This window comes from Conger conger, chromosome 1, assembly GCF_963514075.1.
Source record: "Conger conger chromosome 1, fConCon1.1, whole genome shotgun sequence".
Taxonomy (NCBI): domain Eukaryota; kingdom Metazoa; phylum Chordata; class Actinopteri; order Anguilliformes; family Congridae; genus Conger; species Conger conger.
This window is the reverse complement of record NC_083760.1, coordinates 41,947,219-41,963,950: the sequence shown is the minus strand read 5'-3', so window position 1 is coordinate 41,963,950 and position 16,732 is coordinate 41,947,219.

Below are 16,732 nucleotides of genomic sequence, written 5' to 3'. Positions count from 1 at the left end.
CTTGGGCCTCCCCCCCCAGTCCTTGGCTTTCTGATGCTCTACGAGCTGTCCGAACCAAACTGCGGGCGGCGGAGAGAAAATGGAAAAGGTCCTGTCTCCCCAGTGATATAGCTTCCTTCCATGCCCTCTTATCATGTTTCCATTCCTCTGTCTCTCTAGCTAAATCTTCCTTCTTTCACTCGAAAATTAACGCGGCCGCCTCTAATCCCCGCAAACTGTTTTCAACTTTCTCCTCTCTTCTGGCCCCCCCTCCCCCCCCACCCCCCTCATCACTCACACCTGATGACTTTGTCTCCTTCTTTGAAAAGAATTCCTTCTCCCAACCCTCCACCCCTGCTGACCCTCCTACCCTCCCCAACTCCCTAACCTCCTTTTCTCCCCTCTCTGATGCCGACACACTGAAACTCCTTACTTCCCACCGCCCAACCACCTGTCCTCTTGACCCCTTCCCCTCTCCCCTCCTACAATCTATATCTGATGACATTCTCCCTTTTCTCTCCTCTCTAATCAACACCTCCCTCTCTTCCGGCACCATGCCCTCTTCCCTGAAGAGGGCCAGAGTCACTCCCCTGCTCAAAAAACCCCTCTGCCCTGAACAACTACCGGCCTGTCTCTCTTCTTCCCTTTCTCGCTAAAACTCTGGAACGGGCGGTCTGCTCCCAACTGTCCACTTATCTTCTCCAGAACAATCTCCATGACCCCAACCAGACTAAAATGTAAAATGTAAAATGTAAATGGAATTTATAAAATTCACCTTAAAACTTTACAACAATAAAAGCGCGTGCAGTTTCTTCTTGGTCCGTGAGCTCCCGTTCGTTCGTATTTGTATGTGCGCGGTATATAGGCGGGATTCTTTAGACCGCATAATAAGAATAAAACGTTTTTAAAAAAGATAAAATAAACGGCTGCTGGCCTATATATAGGTGCTTGGTATCTGAGTCTCCAGCAACGAAGTGTGGAGATGGGTCTGGCTATGCGGGCTGTGGTAACGTTGCATGTATAACTGCTAGTCTATCAGGCTCCTATATAGTCTACAAATAGCTCTGTCTTCCGTGGTATAAATATACAAAACATAACGCTATCCTAGTTCTACCCCGTTACAAATATGTTACAGATATAGCCTAACTATCCTACAGTAACAAGTAGACCAACCCTGTACAATATGCAGTACTTTACTTTGAATTTGCCTCCGGTCACGCCTTTCAATTGACGTGGGACGAGTGGTTGGTCGGACTCTGTATTTTTCGGGACCGCAATGCATGCTGGGGATACAGGCCCCAGGGGTGGATCTAGCCTCTCCCTGGCTACGATGCTGAGAAACAGACATGCAGAGACATTATCCCGTTTACCGTCGGCGCCCATGGAAATTAATCGCGCCAGGCGATTTTGTGTAGTTAAGGAATCCGCACTGAAAAGACGTCATTCCCTTTGCTCGGAACTGCGCCGCGATATCAACGGGTGGCCAAGAATATATTATATCCAAAGTGTTAAGAACTACCATTAAGAATGAATGGGAAAAGTTAAGGGAAGTTAAGCTTAACTATCCACGCAAGGTCCGCGAATCCAACCCCAGTGCAGCCACAATAACACTGAATAGATTCTTTAAGCCGATGGTTTTATTTTGAATGCATATTTATAGCCTAATGACTTTTCAAGCATAAATTGTGGCTAAAAACTATGGAAATTAATCTCTGCTCTCCATCATTGTGCGGGTAAACATTACAGGACTGTAGCATGTTATCACGATGTGCAAGCAAGAAGTGATTTTTGTTTCATTCTACATTGTCTGATGTGGCTGAAACTTCACACATGTTCATTTTTGGAGTGTAATCTCATCCATATACCAATAAAGGCTCAATGGCACAGCGCCACCAGCTGGCAACAGGAAGTGAGGCTTATATAGTAGTCTTAAGCATTCTTTTTCAATGGGTTCATCACATTCACGCTAAATGTGATCAGCATGATGTTAGGATGGGCCTGACAAAACGGATTTTTGATGTCTTGGGATGATATGGCTATGGCCAGGCATATAATTAACACATCACGTCAGCCAAACAGGAAGTGGTCTTACTTCAATTATCCATTGTCTGATGTGACTGCAACTTTACACAGATGCTCATTGTAATTGCTGTACCCTTGGTGCTTGGGCCCGCTCATTGCTGCTTGCAGCTATATTACTTAATTTGTAATTGAATGTGATTAAGTAAGTAACCTGCCTGGTGAAATAAATTGTTATACTTGATTTGTGTGGTATTCCGTGGCTGACACTCGATGTTGCACAGGGAATGTGCACATTAAACACATACCCACATTGTCCTAAAGCTCTATACTCTTAAGGAACACATCCGTCACAGTTTGTTACGTACATAAAATAATGCAGATAAAAATCACTCAAATAACGTAACATAAATCACAAACACTTGTGTGACAAGCGACCACACTCGGTCCAGATCCTCGGACCGCTAAAGTTAACCTCTCATGGGAATCTGTGACAGAGGCACATTCAATACACTGGGCTCACAGCGATTATCAGTACGTTTCAAAATAAGTAATGTTGGAACTAAACTGCCCCATACCTTGCTGTCGGGTGACATTTGACGTATACTACAGTACAGTCAGCCTAAAGCAGCCGGCTAGGCTACCAACCATTACCTGAGGTTAACGTTGCAAATGAACTGTCTTACATTTTCAATTTATTGCACTTACTTATTAATGTGATTATCTAATCAGCCAATTGTGTGGCAGCACTGCAGTGCATAAAGTCATGTAGATATGGGTTAGGAGCTTCATTTAATGTTCACACCAACCATCAGAATGGGGAAGAAATGTGACTTTGACCTTGGAATGATTGTTGGTGGCAGTGGTTTGAGTATATCAGAAACTGCTGAACTCTTGGGATTTTCACGCAAGCTAGTCTCTTGCAAACAATGGTGCAAAAAGCAAAAAACTAAAAAATCAAGTGAGCAGCAGTTCTGCAGACAGAAACGCCTTGTTAATGAAAGATGTCAGAGGAGAATGGCCTGACTGGTCAAAGCCGACAGGAAGGTGACAGTAACGCAAATAACCACACATTACAACAGTGGTATGCAGAAGAGCATCAAAGCAATTTAATTGCATTTTCAAACTTTATTTTGCGCCATCTTAATAGTTAAATGTCAACATTGTAAGTCAGATAATAGCCTAATTGCCAAACTAATGATTTACATTTACATTGAAATTGTGCAGTGTAACCTCACAGTTACAGCAGTCTGTAGGCTAGTTCAATCCCTATAGTCTATATCCAGGCATGCTGGTTGATTGCGTGTCATTTTTAAAAATGCAGTTTAAATAAGAATTCTTTATGTTTTCATTCCTCTTCCTTCTGACAGACTTGATATGGCATGAAATCTGTAAATAAGCTGCTGTTAGAAATTACAGGGTTGTGCACTCTGTTGGGAGTACAATATTTGCCGAATATAATATGATAACACTGGGTCTATTTTACCATAGGCGACAGGTCTAATGATTTTAAATTAATGCCAGTATAGGTCTCTATACAATTTTATATTTTTATGTAACAGTAAACTTTGCCAATGCATTTTATATGGTGCAGGATAATCGTGGTTGTGTGATTAACAATGTAAATTTTTCTCTGAAAGCAGGGAAGCATTAAGTGTTCAGATCACTTCAGATGACAGGTAATTTGACCAGAAAAATCTACATTAACATTACAGCAATCTAAAAAATCCACCACAACATCACCGTGTACAACTTAAACAAACAATTCAAGCCGATGGCAATCGCCCAAGTGTCACAGCACAATCCGAGAACCTAGCTAGTTGGCTAGTGAACACATTTAAAAGTGAATAAATAAATCACAAGGATCACCACCACATAAATGGATCATCTCTGAAGTCAGCTCTGTTGCTTGTTTGAAGCACATGTCTGTGTGTTTAGAATGGGTCACGTCTTCCCTGTCGGCAGCCAGTCTCTTGACATGCCCAAGAGAAAAGTGAAGAAAATAACAGCAGGCAGTAGTTTTACTGTTCTAAGGGGGAGGAACCAGGGAGGAACTGGCCTATCACAAAACAGTGTTAACTTTATGGTTGGCATTTATATAGCGCCTTTATCCAAAGCGCTGTACCATTGATGCTTGTCATTCACCCAATTATGTTATGCATTCTTCACTGATGTACAGCTACTGCAGCCAATGTAAAAAAATAAATAAATAAAGCAGGCCAATTCTCCAATCATGGATAATTAATCCAATTACTCAGAAAAAAGTCAATACTCATATGAGCGAATACTCGGCTCACCCCTACGTTTAGGTGAGAAACTGTGACAACTGCTCAAAAACTTTGAAGGCTGATTTCACAAAACAACTTCTGTCAGACACACATACTTAATAAGCCATATCTCCAAAATGGATTGGCCAGTCCCGACAAGTGATACCTAATTTTGGAGCTCTGATCTTGTCACGCAACGCGGAGCAAAGGAACCGTGCGCAGGTTTAATGGCAGGAGGATAATCAAAACAGGCAGAGTTCAAAAACTGGGAGGTCAGTCCAAATAAGGCAGAGGTACAGAGATCACAAAAACCAAAGAAGAGTCCAGGGAAGCAGGCAGGGGTCATCAACAGGAAACCAGAAACAAAAATCAATAAAACAAGACAGAATGCCACAAGGGCAAGGGCTCAGGAACAAGGGCTAGGGAACAAGGGCTCGGGAACAAGGAGGCTAGAACTGGGGGACGGAAGAAAACGGCTCGGGACTCAGAAACAGGACAAGACAAACTAGCAAGGTGCAACTGAAAATACAGGTATAAATACACAGGGGAATGAGACAAACTAGGCAGGGAATGGGAGTGAGAGCGGTCTAACAAATAAACGTCAGGTGATACACATGAAAGGGTAATAAAACAATAACGAGGGGGAAACGAAAATGCTAACTGGATTCACAAAGACAAACATGTAATACAAACGGCTCCGGACTAGGGAGTAAACAATTGCACATAATCAGGAGCTGTAGAGATACGATACAGTGATAGAATAGGGAGGCAGAGTTACAGAACAGAATTGAAACTGGAGATACGTTAGTAAGTTAGTAACGTGATTTAAATGACAAATACCCCAAACTAGTGAATGTTAGTTTATTAGTTTGACCAACATATTAGTGTGTTAGTATAATTAGTACTCTACAAATTAAATGTTAATTGGGATATTACTGCTATCTACAAACATGAAATGGAGAGAAAGCAGGAAGTAAGGAATGCATGATTGGAAGGAAGGTTGAACCCCGGAACTACCGTAAACACCCGAATAGTGGAGCACGCAGACAGGGGAGTGACTCGGGCTCGTAAACATACAGACTCAGACATCACAGGGGAAGATGAGTGCAAAGACTAATGAATATAAACAGAACCAGACATGAATATGAAAAATAATAAATTACAAGAATAATGATAATAAACAATGATCAACTTACAGACAGAACTCAGTTTTACTTCTAGTTTTACATGAAATTTAAAAAAGAAAAATTAGATCTGCGCAAAGATACGCCATTTATGGAATTGGGTCACAATTCAGAACAGACTGGGAATGTACAAATGCACATTACTGAATATCCAGTCAAGGCGGCACGGATGGTGCAGTGGGTAGTACTGCCGCCTCACAGCAAGGAGGTCCTGGGTTCGAATCCCCGTCGGCCGGGGCCTCTCTGTGCGGAGTTTGCATGTTCTCCCCGTGTCTGCGTGGGTTTCCTCCAGGTACTCCGGTTTCCTCCCACAGTCCAAAGACATGCACGTTAGGCTGATTGGAGAGTCTAAATTGCCCGTAGGTATGAGTGTATGAGTGTATGAGTGTGTGAGTGAATGGTGTGTGTGCCCTGCGATAAACTGGCGACCTGTCCAGGGTGTATTCCCGCCTTTCGCCCAATGTATGCTGGGATAGGCTCCAGCCCCCCTGCGACCCTGATCAGGATAAGCGGGTTCAGATAATGGATGGATGGATGAATATCCAGTCAAACACAGAGAGAAGTTTCAATACAGCACACATACTTACTAATATGATAGTAAGAAATACACTTGCTCTTGGAGTTGGTCTGTTTCGCGAAGTTTTTTTTCCTGCTATTTCCCCAAAGGTAGATACAGTATGCTGTGCAAGGCCACCCTGATTTAGAATCTGGGCTACGGCACATATGTATTATTTTGAGATGCAATGGTTAGAGCTTGGGAATTTACAAACGTGCATATTACTGAATACTCAAACAAAGTTGCAGTGCACATGCAAGAAATGCACTTATTCATGAAGTTAATCCTCAGGTGGATCCTTTCACTGTTTGAAATGACACCGTCATTCATCTTTGTCAGTGTCAGCTTCAGTGTCGGTACCTAAGGAGTTGTTCGCGTTTTCCACAAGGCACGCAGCACCTGAAGTCCAGTCATTCGTGCCAAATGGCAGTGTCGATATTCTTCTCTTCAAACTCTCTTCAAACTGTATAAACTGAATACATTTTTCAAAATTTAGACTTTAGATTACTGGACGAATATTTAGTTGCATAACCATTGTTTTTGATAACTGCTACGCATCTGTGTTACCTCGAGTCAACCAACTTCTGGCACCTAGAAACAGGTATTTCAGCCCAAGATGAACCAACTACATTTCACAATTCCTGTGAATTTTTGCTTCAGAAACTGCATTTTTCATTTCACCCCACAAGTTTTCAATGGTGTTGAGGTTGGGGGATTGAGCTGGCCACTCCATTACTTCAATCCTTTTTGTCTGGAACCAAGATGTTGCTCGATTACTCATGTGTTTGCAGTCGTTGTCTTGTTGAAATATCCATTTCAGGGGCATTTCCTCTTCGGCATACGGCAACATAATCTCTTCAAGTATTTTGATGTATTCAAACTTATCCATGATCCCTTGTATACGAACCCAACACATATATGAAAAACATCCCTATACCATGATTTTTGCGCCACCATGCTTCACTGACTTCACAGTGTACTGTGGCTTGAATTCAGTACCCGGAGGTCGTCTGATGTACTGTCAATGACCACTAGACCTGAAAAGAACAATTTCACTCTCATCACGCCATTTCTCTTTGGGCCAATCGAGTTTAACCGATTCTGCACATGCCCTTTTTTCAACAGTGGTGCTTTATGGGGGCTTCTTGCTGATAGCTTAGCTTCGATCAAACATCTTCTGACTGTAACAGCACTTACAGGTAATTGTAGATAATCTTTCATCTTTCTGGAGCTGATGAATGACTGAATCTTTGCCATTCTGACAATTCTTCGATCTGTTTTAATAGCAGTTGTTCATTTTCTCCCTCTTCTTTCGAGTTTTTGTTGTCATTTTAAAGCATTTGAGATAATTTTAGCTGAGCATCCTATAATTTGCTGCACTTCTTTATATGTTTCCCCTCTCCAATCAACTTTTGAATCAAATTACATTGTTGGGGGCAGCCTGTAGCGTAGTGGTTAAGGTAAATGACTGGGACACGTAAGGTCGGTGGTTCTAATCTCGGTGTAGCCAAATAAGATCCGCACAGCCGTTGGGCCCTTGAGCAAGGCCCTTAACCCTGCATTGCTCTAGGGGAGGATTGTCTCCTGCTTACTCTAATCAACTGTACGTCACTCTGGATAAGAGCGTCTGCCAAATGCCAATAATGTAATGTAATGTTCCTTCTTCCTTAATAAAGGCAATTAATGACACCTGTTTTTTCACAGAATTAATTAATTCTCGAATTAAACTCCATACTGCTAGTATTTTGAACACACCCCTTTCAATGTCAATTACTCAGAACAAGCAGCGTGCATGTCACAACAGTTGGGTCTGTTGTTTTTCTATTACGCTACTACATCTACAAGTATTTGCTATTCAGAAATATCACTACTACTAATAACAGTGGTTCATCAGGTTAATGATGTTGTTCTGCTATTTTCTTGAACACAATTGTGTATAGACATTTTCGGTTTTTAATTAACGTTAAGATTAACCAACTAAAGATTTAATAGAGATTTACCTGCATAACGAAGTGCAAAACTGTAGTTGTGTTTCAGGTGGAAGTCTTGGTTTCAATATTCTGCAAATAGTAATGTAGTATGGGGGACTGTTTGAATGACACCACTTCTGGGTTACATCACACCCACTTTCGAGTACGAGTAATGAGTAATGAGAATAACGGATAATTTACTTTCTTTAACCGATACAGAAAGGGATACAAGTAATGCAGTACTCGCTCATCCCTAGGCATTACCTTATTTCTTGTAGTAAGTGGATTTCCAAAATGTAGGGAAGGTGAAGTCCCCCCAGACTTGTTTTGCCACCCACATATTACAAAATAAGGAACTGTTGTCACTAAAGCAATGGCATCTTAGAACAGGTTACAGAGAGAGAATCTTGAGTGAGTTTTAATGCTTTCATCCTGCTACCACAGTGATTGAAAATTGCACTGTGAAAAACAATCAGTGAATGCAAAAAAACCCCCACACTGGCCCAGCCCTTAAGGGAGACTTAAAGGGTTACAATTGCATTTAACTCAGGTCTAGGTCTTTGTTTTTAGAAGTGATACTCTGTGACAGATCATATTGTATCAGTATAATGTGTGAAATGAAGTTTATGTTACTAGGCTTACAAAAATGTGGAGTACATTTATCTGAATTTTGATTGCAGGGTTACGTCTTCATGACTAAATGGCTGCACATTGTGAATGTGACTGAAAGAATGTAAGCACAAAAGCATTTTGTGAATGAGAGGAAAGAGTTGCTTTGTGATGTATTTATTTAGAAGTATATGAGGGGGAAGTTGTTTTTGCATTTCAGTCATTCAGCATATTTGGCCCAGAGAGAAGCAGTAACAGCTTTTTCCCTAGATTTCATCATTGCATCTTGTTTACCTATCAATACTCTATTCTGGACTACATTTATTTAATTAATTGAAAACATTTAACAGCCAAATTCACTTCTGAATTTGCTTTGAGGATATGGAGCCATGACTTCTCTGCCCCTTCCCAACTAATTTGCACATTTCCAACTTTTCATACAGTCCTTGTGACTTCTCCTCATAATGAATTAATGAGCGACATTTGTAAATGCTCCTTTGCATTTCAGCAATGCATTACATCAGTGAAATCTAATTTGAGTGAGAGTGGCAACCCAGCTGTTCTTTTGACAGAGATTAACCAAAACAGGGGTTCTTTCAGCTAAACACACAGAGTCCATCTTCATCTGCACATGAATAGTTCTTTTCTCATCCGCAGGGCTGTAATTAAAGCAGAGAGTGCGGAGGTAGGGATAATTTGCGCTATCTTTTGGTGCATCTCAGTAAAAGCAGGTATTTGGGATGATTGTGGCAGGCACAGGGGCCTTCAGCTGTTCACAATGCAGCAGCTTTGTTTGCCCCTCCAGCAGCGGGCGTGCAGATGAGCCCAGACTAAATAGCCACATTTATTATGCAAACATAAAAGATTAATATTCCACACATTAGCATGCGGTGGGTAAATGAATTGTGTGAAATTGTTTCATAGCAACCGCTCTTGGCGAAGCAGGAAGAGGATCTTAGTTGTGAACTGCAGATGCCAGTAGACAGACAGAGACAGACTCAGTCATACTGGAAATACATCTACAGAGAGAAAGGCTCATATTAGCATGGTAGGCATTCAGACACATGCTAGCAATACAGTCAGATTAGCAGGACAAATAGGCGGTAGAGACTAAGAAACAGACAAAAGTATGTTTAGTCACACATCTATGTTTCACACAGCGATAGCACAGACAGCACACACACAGGCAGGGGAAATAGACAGTTCAGAAAAGCATTAGAAAGCATTTGGGCTGGTAGTGTTGAGAGAAAGATGGAAAGAAAGGGTGGACAGACCGACAAGTCAGACAGCAGGAATTTTAAAAATCATATTAAAACACAAAAAAAAATTATTTAGATAAAATGGACAGAGAAAGCATGTCTAAAAATATAGAGAGAAAGTACATAAACATATTCAATGCATACAAATGTATTTTGTATGAAAATATACATGTATTGCCTTTTGATAATAGAAAAAGGGTTTGGACAAAACATTGTAAATCCATGCAAATGTAATTAAGTTATATGTGCATTATATTCTATGTACAAATACTTACATAGTACACAAAAATACATTTTATGAAAAACGTGCAGACAGATAGAGATAGGCAAGGAGTGTGTCGGCTAATAGCAGTAGACACACAGACATATAAAGATGCAAGCAGACAGCAATGCTCCATAAACACACTGACAAGAGAGATTATGAATGGATTGTGACCCCCTTTACTACTTTACTACTGTACAAAGATGACAGAGTGACGTGAACAATTGATATTACATCTCATATTCAATTCTGTGGTAGCTTGATTAAATCCTGTAAAAAACTCAAACAAAAGAAACTCACTTTTTGGCATGACAAACATACTTTTAACATTAATATATAACATTCACAGTTTTGAATGTTTTCTAGATATCTGCATTGGTACATGGTAATTATAGCAGAACTGCACACTGCAAATCAAATATCAAGTGTCACTGTGTTGTGATGCAATTCAATAGCCTCTTGTATCAAGAATAGCCTAATTTATAATGCCATGATAGGTAGCAAGCAAATGGTGTTTAATGTGTTGACTTGCTGGTGGATACAGGGCTGCAAACTTTTGAGATTTTGCTATAAAGGATATATGTGATTGCCAAATGCTGGGAAAACAATAAAACAATATAGGGTACAGATATTTGGAATTCTCTGGGATCCAGAGTTTTGTCATTGTCAGTTGCATTCAGCTGTATATGATGGCCCCTGTCAACAATGTTGGCAACTTTGCATCAAATTAATCCTGGAAATGTAATAAAAATCTGTTTGGTAGTTTTTACTAAAAAGATTAGTGAAGACTTTATCTTTTTCATAAGCCTTTTTTTTCTTGCGCTCTTCTAAGAGAGTTTATCAACCAATTAGAACACGTCCTACTTTTATACGGACTAGTGCCTTTTCCACAAAGGTTTTCATGTGCTACGGTTACTATTAAAACATTTGGAAATGAGGCGGCATTGAAAATGAACAGTGAAAAGTTCGCTTGTCTGTTAGCTAGTGACTCTATAATGTAAGACTTGATACAACTGCAAGCCATGTGACACACGGAACATACAATTATACATTGCTAGAGCCAGTTGCACAAGCAAACACACAGCAAAACCACACTACAGTGACTACTAAACTCAGTTAAAAACAGCACAAACAAGTGATAAACTAATCCTGGAGATGATGCTGCAAACACACGCTGGAGAACACAGATGCTCAGTAGGGAGTAAATCAACTGTGCTGGCTAATAAACCCTGGACAAAGTGCGAAGTATTGGCTCCTCCTGCAACAATTGCTGTCGCCTGCCAGCCAATTGCGGACAATAGCCTACCTCACAATAGCCTCTCTCACCTAAGAAACATAAACACGCAAACCCTGATTCACTGCTCAATAAATGCCAGTTGCACTAACAAACACAGGTGACACTTGATATTTGAAAGAAGACATGGGATTTGCAGCAGTTCCACTATAATTACAACCTACTAGTGCAGATTTCGCGAAAACAACCAAAACTGTTAATCTTATATATGGTAACTTTAATGTTAAAAGTATGTTTGTTATGCCAGAAATTAAAAAGTGAGTTTATTTTTTTATTTCTTTTTTTAGAGGATTTACTCAAGCTACCACAGAATTGAATATAAAATTGGTGGACTGTGGGCTGACGTGTGAGAAAGACCGTCAGACGGATATGGGAATTTTGTTGAAATAGGACACTGTCCGTACCTTGACACTATCTACTATCACTATTAAACATTATCAGTTCTTTGGAAGACTTGCCTTCTCACTCGCCTCCAACACAACATTGGTGATGAGGATGGCCAAATTTTCTTTACCAAGATAGTTTGAATCGATAATTTAGTCTCAAGCTCCAAAAGGTGTGCAAACCTAAACTTGGTTCCTGAAAGCGGACAAGTTTGAAATGCTCATTCAGGATATATCTCTAGCTTCAAAAGGTGTGCATGGCTCAAGTAAGCATATATGACATGCAACCAACCACCTTAATACATCTGTTATTAAGAAGCAACCATTCTCTCTTCAAGATATGAACATTTTCACAAACAAGGTTTTTTGAATTTGAAGAGAATTTGAATTGATCATTTAGTCATATCTTAAAGGAGCACTGTCATGCTTTTTTCAGAGTTTATTTGGATTAAATGCTTAAATTATGTGTGTTGGCATTTTTAAAAATCACTGTTAGTGTAGCCTTTCCGAAATATTGGGCAAAACTTCTCAAAACGTCACTGGATGTGTTTGGCTTCAATCTCCAGCCTGTGTGTCCCAGAAGGTTACAGGGTGCTCAAACTCCACCGTTGAATGTAGAGACTGGTTTATGGATGGCCACCCTTCCAAGCGATCGCATGACACTCCCAGAAAATACAGTAACATTAGCACCCAAATATCAATGAACCGACCTTAGCTTGCCTCAGTGATATGACGGACAGCTCTGAGTTTGGCGAGTTAGAGGACAAACTTTATTTACTTGTTGCTTAGTTGACCTCTTGGACCCATTGCCTCTCTCGCTCATGCAATTATTTCTCTGCAAATTCAGGTTAAAAGCTGTAAGGTTGTATTTCTTCATCAAAATTGAAAAGCTTGTCCGCTGAGGGCATGGCTCCACTGCCACCATCAACATCAGCAATTGCCATCAGCCATCACGCTGAGGGAACGAATCCATTGTAATTCATGACAGCGGCTCCACTGTAGCCATCACGTCACGTTCAATGGCTACAGCACCGCCACTGTAGCCATCACGTCATCTTCAATGGCAGTGTCGAAGTTAGAGAATTCTCTCTTCAAGATATGCACATTTTGACAAACTAGATTTTTAAATAAAATAATAAATAAAAACGAAATAAATTGTTAAATCCTATTTAACAGTCCATCTAGTTTTTTTTGCTTCACCTGGTGCCTTAATGTTACACTCGGGATCAACATCGAAAGGACACTGACGTAGAAAAGTTAGTTATTTTATTTTTACTGTGAATGTTACCCTTAGCACAAACTTTAGCAATGGAATCTTCTAACTCTGCCGCCTCACAGCAAAGGGGTCCTGGGCTCAAATCCCGGTCGGCCGGGGCCGCTCTGTGTGGAGTTTGCATGTTCTCCCCGTGTTCGCATGGGTTTCCTCCGGGTACTCCGGTTTCCTCCCACAATCCAAAGACATGCATGTTAGGCTGATTGCCCATGGGTATGAGTGTGTTAGTGAATGGTGTGTGTGCCCTGCGATGGACTGGCTGCCTCCTGCCTTTTGCCCAATGTATGCTAGCATAGGCTCCAGCCCCCCTGTTCAGGATGAGTGGGTAAAGATAATGGATGGATGGTGACAGGGTCCTGAATACAAGAATATGAAAAATAATACATTTACAAGAATAAGGAATTAGACAGAATCTAGGATGATGACACTTATCACCAACTACAGTCATTCAAGGTTACTTGGCCATAAGAACTTAAGTTCCATTTTACTTCTTGTATAACACTTGTAATGCAACAAGCCTAGTGTTTTACAATCTGCTGATTCATGTTTAAAACATTTGTTTTCCATTGCCCCAATCAAGATAACAAACTTTATGCAACAGTTTTACAGAATAATTCTAACTGCACTGTTAAGTTGGAACTTCCTTTATATCTCTCCTTCCTTTTCTATCCAAATCCATTGAACGATCTGCCTCCAACCAACTCTCTTCCTTCCTCTCACAGAATAACCTGCTGGACCCCCACCAGTCCGGCCTCAGACCTGGCCACTCGACGGAGACCGTACTCCTCTCCATCAATTAGTCCCTTCAGGCTGCATGAGCAACCTCTCTCTCCTCTGTCCTGATCCTTCTTGACCTCTCTGCGGTGTTCAACACAGTTAACCACTCCATCCTCTTAGCCTCCCTGGCATCTACAGGGATCTGTGGCACAGCCTTAGAGTGGATTAAATCTTATCTCTCTGGCCTGTCCTCCCAGGAGTCCTGGGCTGGAAGAGTGTCAACCCGTCACCCCCTTGTTACAGGAGTCCCCCAGGGCCTTGATCCCTTGGCCCCGTTATCTCTGCTCATGGCATCTCATATCATTGTTATGCCGATGACACCCAACTCTTTCTCTCCTTTCCCCCATCAGACACACAGGTCTCTACCTGTATCTCCGCCTGCCTGAGAGACATCCAGAGCTGGATGGGCAACCACCATCTAAAGCTCAACCCAGGTAAGACAGAGGTAATCTTCATCCCTGCTTAAACCTCTCCCTTCTCTGAGTCCTCCATCTCACTAGGGGATACCACAATGACCTCATCCCCTAGTGCAAGAAACCTTGGAGTGGTGATGGACAACAGGCTAAAACTTTGGTGCTCGCATACCAGGCAGTTAAAGGATCAGCCTCTGTATATATTCAATCACTTATCAAGACCTATACACCAACAAGACCCCTCCGTTCTGCCACTTCGTGCCGTCTGGCGCCTCCCCCTTGCCACACCTGCACTTCACGCTCAAGACTGCTGTCTGTCCTGGTCCCACGGTGGTGGAATGACCTCCCGGTGGATGTCAGAAGCGCAGACTGAAGACTCATCTCTTCAGGCTACACCTTTCCCTCCCTAACTCACCACCATGATTAGCCTTAGACTGTAATGGCACTTATGTATAGATTGTAAAGATATTGTTACTTGCATAGATATTGTTGTTTTTTATTGGCTGTTGTCTTGTTGTACTCATGGTAGCTGCCAACTGTGGTATGCTAGTTTGGAAGTGGATTGTACTCTTCAAGGGTTCTGATTATCTGATTACACTAGGACTCGGAACTGCACTGTCCTCTCAGGTCCTCTTCGCACTTATACTTGTGTTTGATCTGCACTTCACTGTACGTTGCTCTGGATAAGAGCGTCTGCTAAATGACATGTAATGTAATGTAATGTAATGCAACTTATCTACATCAGAATCTAGTGTGGGTTGGTTTCCAGTTTTTGGAGTAACACTTGGTACTGACCTCCGACCCATTTCCCTTGGATGGTTTTTGAGCATGTGAGACCACTGCAGTGAAGAATTCTACTTCTCCCCGTGCCACACTGGTTTTACCTCATAGACTTAGACTGGGCAATCCTCCCCTTTTTGCAACACGACAATGTGTACCTTGTCTTCCCAGTAGGAAAGCAATTTCCCAAGTCCTCCACGTTCTGAAATATTCCTCACCAGGACCCTGTCACCAGCTGTAAGGACAGAACTTGGTCTTTTGTGGTCATAATATGCCTTACCTCTTGTCGTGGATTTCTGGACTGTCCTGGATGTAATATCATATGCCTCCCTCATCTGTTGCTGCCACCTCTCCTGGTGTGTGTTTTGCTTCTTCTTTCTTTAGACCAAAATTAGATCAATTTGTAAGCAAGGTGCTCTTCCAAATAACAGATAAAAAAGTGCATAACCTGTGGCTTCACTTGTCATGTAATTGTAAGGCATGAATCACCTTATTTAAATATTCACTCCAGTTGAATATACTGTTTTCTTTTATTCATCTAGCATTCTCAACATTGACAACAGTGTCCTATTAAACCTCTCTGCAGGATTTCCCTGTGGGTGGTAGGGAGTCGTTTTGGAATTTCCCATTCCTGTGTAATTCTGCTAATTTCTGAACAACTGGTTCTCAAATTCTTTTCCTTGATCATGGTGAATGTTGTGAGGAAATCCTAATTTTAAAGCAAAGTCATTAAAGATTCTCTCAGCAGCCGTGTTGCCTGACTTATTGAGTAGGATAGGCTTGTGCAAACTTAGTGAAATTGTCAATGAAGACCAATATATACACCCAGAGTGCTGCAGCAGTTACATGACACATTGGGGCTCTACTTAACACAGTGGGTTTCTTTTGTTTGTTGCACTTATTTGTTGCATTTCTTTTATTTGCTGCACTTACTTTGGTTATGAAATGTTCAATGTCTCTTTGCATTCTAGGTCAATAGAATCTGTCTCTGGCACGATTCAAGGCTCACTCCACCCCTAAGTGTCCCACTTCCGAATGATGATGCATTAATGGCATTTGGCAGACGCTCTTATCCAGAGTGACGAGGCTTGTAAGCAAGTTCCTTGTACAACCGGACAGCACTATCTATGTGCGAGTGGCTGTTTTCTGATTAAGCAGACCCTCCAGAGATGTATGAAGCTTGTTCCACTTGTGTAACAGCTGTTTCACTTTTGCAGATTCCTGACTCATTGTTTTTCTGTCTGGTTTCTCACCATTCTTCTTAAGTTGTAACAGCCTAGCTATGGCGTTATCCTGATGCTGAGCTTGTAACAGTTGGTGTTGTGTTACTTGTACCTCTGTTCTACTCTCTGGCTCCCCAATGAATTATTGGACTGCCGGATTCACAGTAATGGCTGAAATGCAATCAAGGCTATGTCGTTTCTGTGTCTTGGTTGCATTAAAAATAGCTCCAATCACTTTAGGTGAATATCGCTCTGCACACTCACCAATGTAATTTTCCATCTCTAGTGGGGATCTGAAGAAGTCTGCATCGATGTTTACCTTTCCAGGTCGTTCCATAGCACCTTGTCACGTTGACTTACATTTGGGCCTGGTTTAAGTGAGGGCCTCTGCTGAACAGCAGCTATCCTGGCAGTCTTTCGCTGATGCTCCTCTGCATTGACAGGGTAAAAGTCCTTCACTCTCAGCAAATAGCAAATGATGATT